Source organism: Schistocerca serialis, chromosome 9 (assembly GCF_023864345.2).
Source record: "Schistocerca serialis cubense isolate TAMUIC-IGC-003099 chromosome 9, iqSchSeri2.2, whole genome shotgun sequence".
NCBI lineage: Eukaryota > Metazoa > Arthropoda > Insecta > Orthoptera > Acrididae > Schistocerca > Schistocerca serialis.
In genome coordinates, this window is record NC_064646.1 from 113,306,143 (window position 1) to 113,319,443 (window position 13,301).

A 13,301-nucleotide genomic window follows, 5' to 3' on the forward strand; every position below is an offset into this window, starting at 1 on the left:
TAATTTATTTATTTTGTTTGATTTCGAAAGCACTATAATGTCAAGACAAAAGTGTGGCCTGATACAAGGAGAAACATTTATGGGTCAGAATGTGTTTGGCCAAACTGAACAAAGAGGAGATCGTGGGTTTGCTGCAAGGATGAAGTTTGGAAAGAGAGTGTTCCGTGGCAACAAGGCCATTGGCTTGAGAAATCCTGATGTGCAGGGACACAGCATTTACAGTGACAATCAGAGTGTCTAATGGTAATGTGACTGAAACTGGTGAGGTGATGGAGGAACTGATTAATGTCTTGGGTATTAAGTGCGGGGGAGAGGCAGGAAGTGTAAGTGAGGTGAAGCACTAAATTGAAGTGTATCACTAGTTACATGAGTAGTGTTAAAAACTAAGTATGTTCAGTCGTATCAAATTCAAGCTTTCGTACTATTTTGTAACCTGTAAATGGCCAGCAGCAAATAAATCCTGTATATGCAGACTGTAAACTTACTTGTTCCAAACCATTTCAAGAAAAGTTGTGCAAGTAATCTGTGAAACTAGCTAACTAACTAACCAGCTAGCTAGCAGGCAGTTGGTTCGAGGTACTGTTAAACCATAGCAGAGGAGTCATTGTGTGTCAGAGTTGCAACCAGCTGTAGTATGATGGCCGGTAAGGAGACAGATGGAGTTTGTTTGTGGGATCTTGGGAGCTGGTAACAAGTGAGTTTATGGGGGCTGCTGGTTGGAAAAGGGAGGTAGACTCAGGCGAGGGACCTTATATTTTGAGTAGTTGTTGTAGATGCTGCTCAACTTCTGCAGGGGAAATGATAGGTAAGGTTTGTAATTGAAGGCATCTGAAAGTAGTCTTTACACTCTCAGTAACGAAGTGCAGTGATTTGTGACTGTTGTGGTAAAGCCCTTGCAAATGAGAAGAATGACACGCTCATGATTAATTTTTAGATCATGAGTGGTTGAAACTCATGTCTTGTTTCTCATGAGCTGGTAGGCCTTCGATGCAGCTGCCTAGTAAAGAAAATGTGTGCATACAAAATAGCAGAACAGATATACAGTTGCAGTGAATACTTCTTTGTGGACGGAATTCAGTATGTCATTCTTAATGGAAAGGCAGTGCCACAAGCAAAGGTAGTGTCTGATGTATTTAGAATCGCTGGTGCTCATGGTGCATATAAATGAACAGCTGGGTAACGTCCACATTCACATCGTTGTGGGTGTGACACCATTAGAAACTTGTTACGAAATGCAGAGAGACTTGGAGATGATTGGTGTCTGGTTCAAGAACTGGCAGCTAACTTTGAACACAAATAAATGTAATGTAATGTAATGTTCATAAATAGGTGAAAGGACCTGATACTGTTTGACTGCACAAACAGTAATCAATTACTCAGACCAGTCATGGCCTTAAAGTGTCCTGTGGTTTTTGTCCAGAGTAATTGAAAGTGGGATGACAACATACACCTAGTCGTACTGAAGACAGATGTCAGACTCAGAATTATTGGAAGAATACGAAAAAGAAGTGTAATCTACACTCGAAAGGGATCACTTACAATATCCTCATTTGATCAGTTATTGAGTTTTTTTTTGTTGGTCTGCAGCCCTTACTGAGCTGCACAGTTCCTCCTGGGTTGCTTTAGTTGGAGTAAGAATGTCACAGAAATGTTCAACAGAATGCGGTAGGAGATGTTACAAGAAGTACATTACACACATCCCAAGAGCCCATTGTCCAGAGCAGGCCAAGAAACATACCACTTCTTTCAACATACATCTCGCATAATGACCACGATGCTGAAATTAGGGAAAGTGTTGTTCATACAGATGGGTGCTGACAGTCTTTCTCCCTATGTACCATGCCTAAATGTAATAGGAAGGAGGAAAATAATACTGGTGCACAATGTAGTCCCTGCCACACACTGTTCGGTATCTCACAGATTACAGTTGTATATACAGTTGGAGGTGTGGAACAGCTGTTCTTTCCATAGCTGCAGCGTTGATTCATTAGGAAGGAAGTTGAAGCTAGGTGGAAAACCAGAATTTCCTTTTAAATTTGCAATGGAATGAGAGGATAGGCAGGGGAGTGGGAAGAAAGCACCAGGATTGGAGCAAGCTTGAAACAAGTGAAGACATGGCTCAGTTTGTGCTGTGGATTAGCTATAGCAAAGAATGGTTCCACTGAAGGGACAGTGTAAAGAAAAGTAGATCCTTTACAAATACAGCATGTTTAAAATTGAGTTTTGGGTTGTTAGTGAGGCCTTCTGAGACAACTGAGAATTCTACAGGCATGTGGTTTTTAAAGACAGGCCACAGTAGTGAAACTTCCTGGCAGATTAAAACCATGTGCTGGACCGAGACTCGAACTCGGGACCTTTGCCTTCATGGGCAAATGCTCTACCAACTGAGCTACCAAAGCACGACTCACAGCTTTACTTCTGCCAGTACCTCGTCTCACAGTAGTGTTGGGAGTCAAAAGAGAATATTCATAAGCAGTGGCTTCTATGTGAGACAGGGTCAGGCAGCTAAGCAGGGTCTGGTAGCATTGAGGTGTTGACAGAGTTTGTTGGGACTGATGGGTTCCATGGTGGGTGGTGGGTACGATACTCCCAGCGGGTAGTAAGACAGTGTTTGCTCATGCAATGTTATAATGCCAAGTTCTTTAAGCAGTATACCAAGTTCCAGATAGGAGTATGTGGGAGTAAGTGCTGTTTTGAAATAAGTTATATCAGTAGACATTGAAAAGAAAATAATGGGAAACAATGCGAAATCCGGGATGGAATAAAACAATATGTAATTGGATAGATTGCTGCTCACCACATAGAGAAGGCAGTAAGTGGCAGGCGGGTGCATTGAAAGAAAACTACTTGATATTAGCAGCTGCTGGACTAATGTAAGTCATTATTCTAATGCAGACAAAACACACACTCACACATTCAGACATTTTTGTCAACATCTGATGAAAGACTCAGTCTGATAGCTGATAACATGAGGTGTCCTCGTTCCCGTGTACCTGTCTGCCTTTCATTGCCTCCACTGCAGTGAGTAGCATTCTGTACTATTACATAAATATTATTACAATGTAGTTATAGAACCTCTTTGAGTTTTATTCTATTTAGAACAACTAAAGACAGTGACTGGATGTACAGGGAGGTAAATTAACAGGAGAGCAAAAAGTATCCAAGCTGCTTTTTTGTAAACTTTGCGAAGTTTTCAAAACTAAGCTTCTGATATGTGTGTAACAGAAAGTGTACAGTCAGAATGTATTACGGCAGTGGGCATCTAAACTAAACTCCATCAAGACAAGTCTTGGAAGACCCAACAGTACTTACTGTCTGCCATGTCATCCTGAGCATGTAGGTGTCACTGGATGCGGATATGGAGGGGCAAGTGGTCAGCACGCCGCTCTCCTGGCCGTATGACAGTTTATGAGACTGGAGCCGCTACTTCTCAATCAAGTAGTTTCTCAATTTGCCTCACAAGGGCTGAGTCACCCCACTTGACAACAGTGCTTGGCAGACCCATCCAACTTTTGGCGAAGCCTGACAGCACTTAACTTTGATGACGGGAACTGGTGTTACCACTGCGGCAAGGCCGTTGGGCAATGGACATCTGTTTCTAATGAGAAAACTATGCAGAAATTGAGAGTTTCTCAGCAAACAGTGGACACACACATTGGCAATTAGTAGGAGATGCATGAAAGAAATGACAAATGGATCAGGATACGTACTGCAGGGGAAAACTTACGTGCAGCCATGATGAAAATGATACGCAGATGGGTGAGACATGGATGGAGGATGGGCTTAGGAAATTATTTGGTGCAGTCCAAATGGAAGGTTGCTGAATGAAACTGGAATGCACGCTGGAGTGACATGGATTCGTATGGCTGAAGGCCGTACTGTGTGGAGTAATCTGGAAAAGGTCTTTATCAAGCAAAAGAAGTCATCCTATGGCTGATGGCAGTTCAGCTAGACTGTGAGAGTTTGTCTCACCTGCTGGAAGTAGAATGAGCAAGGGTTGATGTGACTGTCTGCCATGTAATATATGATAAAGGAGGGATAAGAGATTTTTAAAAAAAAAAAAAAAAAAAAAAAAAAACATAATACCAAAATATGTGATGCTGAAGTCAAGAAGTACTACACAAGTAGCCAAGAAAGCTGTTCACATTGTGGAGAGGACGTGGGTGAATGAAGAAGTGAAAAGTGGTATGTGGTGCATGATAATGTTTGTTTACATTTGAAAGTTGTTCATGTGACTATTACGTCACTCCTACACCTTTGTGAATTCAACGTATTTGATAAAGCAGTCCGAGAAGTGTCACTTGCCATAACAAATCTGATGTGCCTCCAACAGAAAGCTAAAATCGAACACTCATTTCAACTGAAATGATCCCCAATAACCACTAAACACCAACAGTTTGCAGAACATGTCATTAACCTATCAAATCTAAATTTGTCTTCTGAAGAATTCCTAATTTTAAATGAGAGAATTACACACGCTTCGAAATACAATATTTCCAAAAAACAGCTAGACATATTGAAATTTGATCTTGGATATTCTTTGTCAGACGATGCGTCTACGAAAAATTTTGTAGCTCATGAACTAAAAACTGTAAATACAGATATGTTCAACACTAGTTGTAGGGAGCAAAAAAATTTGTGCGCATTGAAAAAAAACTACCTTCTCAAGATGTGATTGCCACCTAGGGTGACAAGGGAAACATATTAGTGTTACATAATAAGTATGAATATATTGAAAAAGTGTTCACATTCCTCAACCCTGAAGAGTTTCCACAGTTACCTAACGATCCCATAATGAAATGTACTATAGAAGTGAAGAACTTTATTAAAATCTCAAGTCCATATTTACTGATAGTGATGCCAAATACCTCACAAACATGAATCCAGTAGCACCCAGGATATACGGGTTACCTCAGCTTCACAAAGATGATGTTCCAATAAGACCTGTAGTGTAATAAGTTTCAGCACTTGTCATAAATTAGCAAAAGAGTTAGATTCAGTAATTAAAATAAAAACTAAATTTCAACCATACTTTATAGTAGCTAAATCACTTGCATTAGTAACAAAACTAAAAGATTTACCCATTTCACCTAGTGCAAAACAAGTCATTAGTAGCTTATTGTCTAGTATTGCTTTTGCAAAGACAATGGAAATTTTAACATAATGGTTGCATAAAACCAGAACAAATACAGTGGAGACAGAAGATATATGGATGGCAACATGCTTAAAGTAAACTTAATTCCAGTTCCAACTGTCTCTGTACAGGGGTCCCCATAAAGTCCCTTATTGGCTCAAATGTTTATGGATAATTTTGAGCAAACATTTTTAGATAAAGAGCTGTAAGTTCTAAAATACAATATTGGACTAGGTATTTGGATGTTGTACTGTGGTTGTGAATAGATACCACCAGACAAATATTTTTTTTAACATTTGAATTCACACTACAGTAAAATTAAGTTAACAATGTTGTTGGGTGGAGACTCTATCAACTTTTTAGACCTCACCATTGAAGTCAGCAACCAACAGCATTTATTTAAGACATACAGGTAAGTAACTTCAACAGACACAGTATTGCCAGCCAGTTCCCAGCATCTCGTAACACCTTCCACTCCATGGTGCACCACCTGTAAGCCAAACCAAATCAGATTTTGGAAATTAATTGAAAATAGTTAAAGAACGCATACGGTAATGGTATTGCACTGATTGACAATATACTCAGCTAAAAGAAGAGACAGACGATAACTGCTCTCCTTTATCCACACCATACAGCACAAAACCACACTGATAACAAATGGGCCCCCATGTTATATGCAGGTATACTTCACAGGGTCTTGCCAGGAAACTAAAATCCTGGAAATATGCGCTACTGAGAATACTGTTGCACACCTGTTCAACACTGTTGCACACCTGTTCAACAGTAAATATAAGATTCCACTGTTAGAACAGAATGGAATATAAGAATCTTCTGAAATCTGTGTGGCAAATTTTCTGTAGGTCAGTCAGATAGGGCTATAACTACTAAACTGATTCAGCATGAAAGAAGCTTAAGGCTGAGAAAGAAAGATTCCACCTTTGCTGAACATGCTCTGAATGAATGTCATTGGCCATTAATAAACACCAATCAAAGAATCTTGTCCTGGTCCTTAATGAATAAACATAGTTCCACTACTCATCCTTACTGAAATAGCAGCCAGTTATTATTCCTCTCACCATTAGCTAATAAGCTTGTTATAACTGTTCCACACCCATCTTCCTCAGAAATTTTTCTTCCCCACCCTTTATTCGGTCCGTTTGTTCCATTCACCAGTTTTTCATATCACATAGTAGCCTGTCCCATTTTTCACTTGTAGAACATTTGTTATATTTGAATATACAGTGATATAAGATTTATTTGTTCAGTGTCTCTATAGGTATTACATCATGCTTGTGTTTTGTATCAATATAGTCATAAGATGTCACATATTCCTGTATAGTATTCTTTGCACAGCTATGAATTCCCACTGAAGCTGTGTGGACTATCCGTTTAGCATTAAGTCGTCTGACAAAGGCCTAAGAAGCTGAAAGCCAGTTCATAATGAACTAATAACTGTTGTTGTGGAACATTAATACTTTGTAGTCAAGTTATTAATAAAAAAAAGTCAATAATGGAATACAGTTTTAGAAAGAATTAATCAGTGTAATATTAAATAGCTAAGTAATTCAAATAAGTAGTAGAGGAAAAAGGACAATGTAAAGTTGTACACTGTAAAAAAGAAGCAAAAGAGATCACAACACGTGCTTGAGAAATTGGACTGGAGGAGATTTGATACAGTCAGAGTTGGCAGGTTGTGCTACAGGTATGTTATGTAGTTGTGTTGACTGGACAGTATATAGTATAAAAGGAGAAGATAAACAGAATGGGAAGGTAGAGGAGAAACAGAATCCCAGATTGAAACCCCTGGCGTGCCTGAGATAGCAAGGTTTTGCAGTTTGGAGAATCAGCTGTTAAAACAGAAAGTGTTAAGATTGTGCAGCACTGACTGCCATGCGTGTAGGTAGCATTTGAAGAATAGAGTAGAAGAAATAATGAGGAACATTGAGTCCTAGACAAGAAAAGGAAGACAGCAACAAAGGGCAAGACAGATGTAAAATGTAAACTTTCATATCTAGAAGTGTCACACTTACCAAAATATCCCAGTCTATTACATGGTGTTCGGATGAATTTCTTCCTGAAATTCCTTCTGGTTAAAAATGTTGTGGCGTATAGCAAACTCTATAGAGTTTTTCATATTACTCGCTTGTGACTGCTGTAATAGAGTCTTTTCAAATTGAATCAGTTGGTCTTCTAGCTGCAAAACATGTTCTACAACAACTGTCATGTCTGTTTCTCCCCTTCTACAGTTGCTGTTGCGGTCTAATTGTCATTTTTCAACACCCCCTTTTTTTAGTAGTAATATTGGTATCGTTGTACATGTCTCCACAGTCGCAGTTCCTGCTGTATCCAGCAGTTTACAGGCATGTTTGGCCAACTCTGGGTTTTCTGCATCTTCCACATGGATTTGTAGATCACAGTGGTGCTCTGTTTTGTTCTAGATCTTTCCTTGCACTCAGTAACATCTTTAATGAACAGCAGGAAACCTTGGATGTTGCAGTCATTTGTACATCACCATGCTCTTTTTCTGTTCTCTTTTTGTGGACATCTTAATGCTCTTACTATCTCAGTGGACAAATATCCATTCCTGAGCAATGTGTTTTACATCATCTTGCTTTCACTGTGTGTGGTGATTTTAATTCTGTTGTAGGTAATGGTCTATAAGCATTTTTGATGTGTTTGTAGTGTACAGTGAGCCAGCCGCTGTGGCCGAGCCGTTCTAGACGCTTCAGTCCAGAACCGCGCTGCTGCTACAGTCGCAGGTTCGAATCCTGCCTCGGGCATGGGTGTGTGTGATGTCCGTATGCTAGTTAGGTTTAAGTAGTTCTAAGTCTAGGGGACTGATGACCTCAGATGTTAAGTGCCATAGTGCTTAGAGCCATTTGAACCATTTTGCAGTATACTGTGTGGCACAAGCTTCTTCATCAAGGAAATGTAATCTGCCATCTACCTCTTGCTCCATAGTGAATTGAAGCCTCAGGTTAAACTAATCAAGATGTTAATGAAAATGACCTTGTTCCTCTTTGCCACTTCTCCACTACACAGATGTTACTACCCACATAAAGAAACCATGTACCTGATTTTTTTTTTCTTGGCAGTTCCTAATACCTGTTTCTCTCTTTTTTTTAAAAAAAGAGGGGTGGGGGAGATATAGAGATAAAGATAGATGCTGTAACTGGGCTTAAGGGGCTTTCCACATCGATGTCACTCGTCTGTTCAGAAGACTCATTGTTGCTGCAGAGTATATGATTGAGACACAATATTTAAAACAGTTCTGCAACATTGGAAGGAAAAACCTGATCCAGCTGTTCCAACATATCATTAACTGGATGCACTGTAAACAATACACCGCATCAAAACTGGTTAATATGTCCTCCAGCTAAACCACGATGCCATATAATTTATTGATAAAATGTGCCAAATTCTTGCTGTAAGAGTCTAATTGACCCACAAACAGTCATAACAGTGTTGCTGAGCCTCGGTAATCATGTGAGAAACAGTAATGCTTACTATAGGCCTCAGCCAATCATTTTCTTTTTCATTTTTTGGTTACCCAAGAGTCTGAGTGTTAGTGCAACTGAATTGAACAAACATTTCTGAGTGCTCTGCTCAATTGATGATTTTATTAACCATGTAACAGTTCTAAGAACTTTGTCAGTGAGCTCCTTACTAAGCTTCTGACATTTATGCAGATCTGATAACTTTAGTCTTATTGTGATTGTCACCCACATCACAACTACTGTTCCATTTCTCTTATCAGTGGGGAGTATGGAAATACTACCACCCTCATTCAGGTGTTTTGTAGCATTCTTCTCACCCACAGTTACATTACTTTTTAGAGGCTCCATGTGAGCTAATAGTCTTATGCTTCTACAGGGTGTTACAAAAAGGTACGGCCAAACTTTCAGGAAACATTCCTCACACACAAACAAAGAAAATATGTTATGTGGACATGTGTCTGGAAACGCTTATGTCCATGTTAGAGCACATTTTATTACTTCTCTTCAAATCACATTAATCATGGAATGAAAACACACAGCAACAGAACGTACCAGCGTGACTTCAAATACTTTGTTACAGTAAATGTTCAAAATGTTCTCCGTTAGCGAGGATAGATGCATCCACACTCCGTCGCATGGAATCCCTGATGTGCTGATGCAGCCCTGGAGAATGGCATATTGTATCCACAATACGAGCACGAAGAGTCTCTACATTTGGTACCGGGGTTGCGTAGACAAGAGCTTTCAAATGCCCCCATAAATGAAAGTCAAGAGGGTTGAGGTCAGGAGAGCGTGGAGGCCATGGAATTGGTCTGCCTCTACCAATCCATTGGTCACCGAATCTGTTGTTGAGAAGCATGCAAAAACTTCGAATGAAATGTGCAGGAGCTCCATCACGCATGAACCACATGTTGTGTCATACTTGTAAAGGCACATGTTCTAGCAGCACAGGTAGAGTATCCCGTATGAAATCATGATAATGTGCTCCATTGAGCATAGGTGGAAGAACATGGGGCCCAATCAAGACATCACCAACAATGCCTGCCCAAACGTTCACAGAAAATCTGTGTTGATGACGTGATTGCACAATTGCGTGCGGATTCTCCTCAGCCCACACATGTTGATTGTAAAAATTTACTATTTGATCACATTGGGATGAAGCCTCATCCGTAAAGAGAACATTTACACTGAAATGAGGATTGACACATTGTTGGATGAACCATTTGCAGAAGTGTACCCGTGGAGGCCAATCAGCTGCTGATAGTGCCTGTCATAGGCTGGAATGTTCCGTGCTCCCTAAGACGCCGATCAATTGCTTTGAACGTCTTCCTGTCGGGACACCTTCGTTCTGGAAATCTGTCTCTATACAAACGTACCGCGCCACGGCTATTGCCCCGTGCTAATCCATACATCAAATGGGCATCTGCCAACTCCGCATTTGTAAACATTGCACTGACTGCAAAACCACGTTCGTGATGAACACTAACCTGTTGATGCTACGTACTGATGTGCTTGATGCTAGTACTGTAGAGCAATGAGTCGCATGTCAACCCAAGCACTGAAGTCAACATTACCTTCCTTCAATTGGGCCAACTGGCGGTGAATCGAGGAAGTACAGTACATACTAACAAAACTAAAATGAGCTCTAACATGGAAATTAAGCGTTTCCGGACACATCGTTTCTTTATTTGTGTGTGAGGAATGTTTCTTGAAAGTTTGGCCGTACCTTTTTGTAACACCCTGTATATGTATATGTATTCCTTCACATTGTGAGTGCCTTTTTTCATGCTGACTGTGATTTCCTCCGTTGGCACAACTTGAAGGCTAATAACAAAATTTATACCCTGTTATCAGTTTATTTAAACTTTCATTATTAGGCGGTGAGAGATCTGTGCTTGCACAAGGATGGAAATTTTGCCATTAGTCCATGAGTAGTTTACTTACTCCATCTTTGTCTGAACCACAATGCAGGTTGAATATTTTACTTACACATATTAAGTGTGCAGATTTCAGAGTTGTCGCAGATTATAATTTGTAGCCAAAAGTACAAATAGCTATATCTGCGCTGTTAAGAGATTCATGAGAAAAATCACTTGAGGTGGAGAAAAAAAAAAGTTTATGGGATCACTCAAAACTTTATGTCACTAGAAAAGCGACTTAAACCAAATCCTAGTAAAAGAAACATTTGTTTTTTTCCATTTTCACATCGAACAATCCTCGAGGAAGCTGACGCCTCCAGTTGAAGTACGATATGGGAACACTGAGGTAGCACAACTTACGTTTGAGTTACCCTAATCAGAGCTCTAACTTCACAGGAACTTTGTTCTGAGACTGAGTTGAAGATCAGTGGTTGAAATAAATACTTCAAAAGTTGACTGGCATGGCTTCGGGAGTCAGAGCATAATTTGTGAAAACTGCAGGTGTGACTGTCATTTTTCTGCTGGCAAGTATGCTAGCATAGTGTGGTGTAAATTGGCACATACCAAGAAACTGGACTGTGCCCAAAATGAAATGCGACAGATTGATACCTGGCTGCTTACAACACCCATGACTGAGAAACTGAGGATGAAGGACAACAGGCTGATTCAATATGAAACTTCCTGGCAGATTAAAACTCCTGTTTACAGGAGAGCTTCTGTAAAGTTTGGAAGGTAGGAGATGAGGTACTGGCAGAAGTAAAGCTGTGAGTACCTGGCGTGAGTCGTGCTTCGGTACCTCAGTTGGTAGAGCACTTGCCTGCGAAAGGCAAAGGTCCCGAGTTCGAGTCTCGGTCGGGCACACAGTTTTAATCTGCCAGGAAGTTTCATATCAGCACACATTCCGCTGCAGAGTGAAAATCTCATTCTGGAAACATCCCCCAGGCTGTGGCTAAGCCGTGTCTCCGCAATATCCTTTCTTCCAGGAGTGCTAGTTCTGCTAGGTTCGCAGGAGAGCTTCTGTAAAGTTTGGAAGGTAGGAGACGAGGTACTGGCAGAAGTAAAGCTGTGAGTACCGGGTGTGAGTCGTGCTTCGGTAGCTCAGTTGGTAGAGCACTTGCCCGCGAAAGGCAAAGGTCCCGAGTTCGAGTCTCGGTCGGGCACACAGTTTTAATCTGCCAGGAAGTTTCATATCAGCGCACACTCCGCTGCAGAGTGAAAATCTCATTCTGGAGGCTGATTCAATGTTTCTAGGTTTCAGAAATGCAGTGGACACCATACTGCAGACTGTTAAAAACATTATGTGTTTACAGAATAGGCTCCCAGGTATGTAACTGGCTCAAATACTTCATAAGTAATAGAACCCAGTATGTTGTCCTCAGTGGTGAGAGTTCATCTGAGACAGGGGTATCATCAGGAGTGCCCCAGGGAAGTGTGATAGGACCATTGTTATTTTCTGTATACATAAATGATCTGGCAGACAGGATGGGCAGCAATCTGTGGTTATTCACTATTGATGCTGTGGTGTACAGGAAGGTGTCCAAGATAAGTGACTGTAGGTTGATACAAAATGACCTAGATAATATTTCTAGTTTGTGTGATGAATGGCAGCTGGCTCTTAATGTAGAAAAATGTTAATTAATTTGGAGGAGTAGGAAAAACAGATCCATAATGTTCAGATACAGCATTAGTAGTGTTCTACTTCACACAGTCATGTCGTCTAAATATTTGGGCGTAACATTGCAAATTGATATGAAATGGAACGAGCATGTGAGGACTTGTAGGGAAGGCAAATGGTAGACTTCGGTTTATTGGGAGAAATTTAGGAAGGTGTGGTTCATCAGTAAAGGAGACCGCATATAGGACACTAGTGCAACATATTCTTGAGGAGTATGGCTCTAGTGTTTTGTGGCTCCGCACCAGGTTGGATTGAAAGAAGATGTCAAAGCAATTCAAAGGTGAGCTGCTAGATTTCTTACCAGTAAGTTCGATAAGCAGCAAAGTGTTACAGATATGCTTTGGTAGCTCAAGTGGGAATCCCTGGAGGGAAGAAGACATTCATTTAGGACTACTGAGGAAGTTTTGAGAACTGACATTTAAAGCTGACTGCAGAATGCTCCAATTGCCACCAACATACATTTCACGTAAGGACCACGAAGATAAGATAGCGCGCATGAGGAGGCAAATAGACAGTTGTTTTTCCCTTGCTCTTCTGTGTGTGGAACAGGAAAGGAAGCATCTAGCTGTGGTACAGGGTACCCTCCGTCACGCACCATAGTGTGACTTGTGGAGTATGTATGTAGATGTAGAAACTTTGTCATTGCGTTCACACTAATCAACAAGGGAAATGGCAGCCTACGAGGAGAGGGAAGAGCCAAACTACCCACTTCTGTAAGACACCCACTTCATGGTATACAAATGGCCTTTCCATGAGTTGAGTGCAGCAACAGTATTATTAGAACTTCTACCACCTTTGAGAGATGAGCCACTTCCCAGATAGAGAAAACCCCCACTGAATCCCATGAACAGAAGAGCTCTCGGCTGGATCTGAGGAGAGTTGGACCACTTGGAAATCTCTTACTTGACTTGGGGCTTTTTGTTGCTAGTTACAACAAAATTGTGTACAGCTTGGGTTCCCTAGATCTTGCAAGTATGGTCTCACACAGATTATTACATGCTGTCCTCAATGCCCAGAGGGGAGCTTATATCGGTGGAGCCCAGTGGAGTGGACTCGAACCATTTCTGGGCTAAAAT

The 13,301-nt window shown here is 40.7% G+C and overlaps 1 protein-coding gene across 1 annotated transcript in view; it reads left to right on the top strand.

The window, feature by feature from the left end:
- The window catches only part of LOC126418509 (activating signal cointegrator 1 complex subunit 3), a 238,365-nt gene that overhangs the window by 25,250 nt on the left and 199,814 nt on the right, over positions 1–13,301 (top strand). The gene's annotated exons all lie outside the window — the stretch shown is intronic.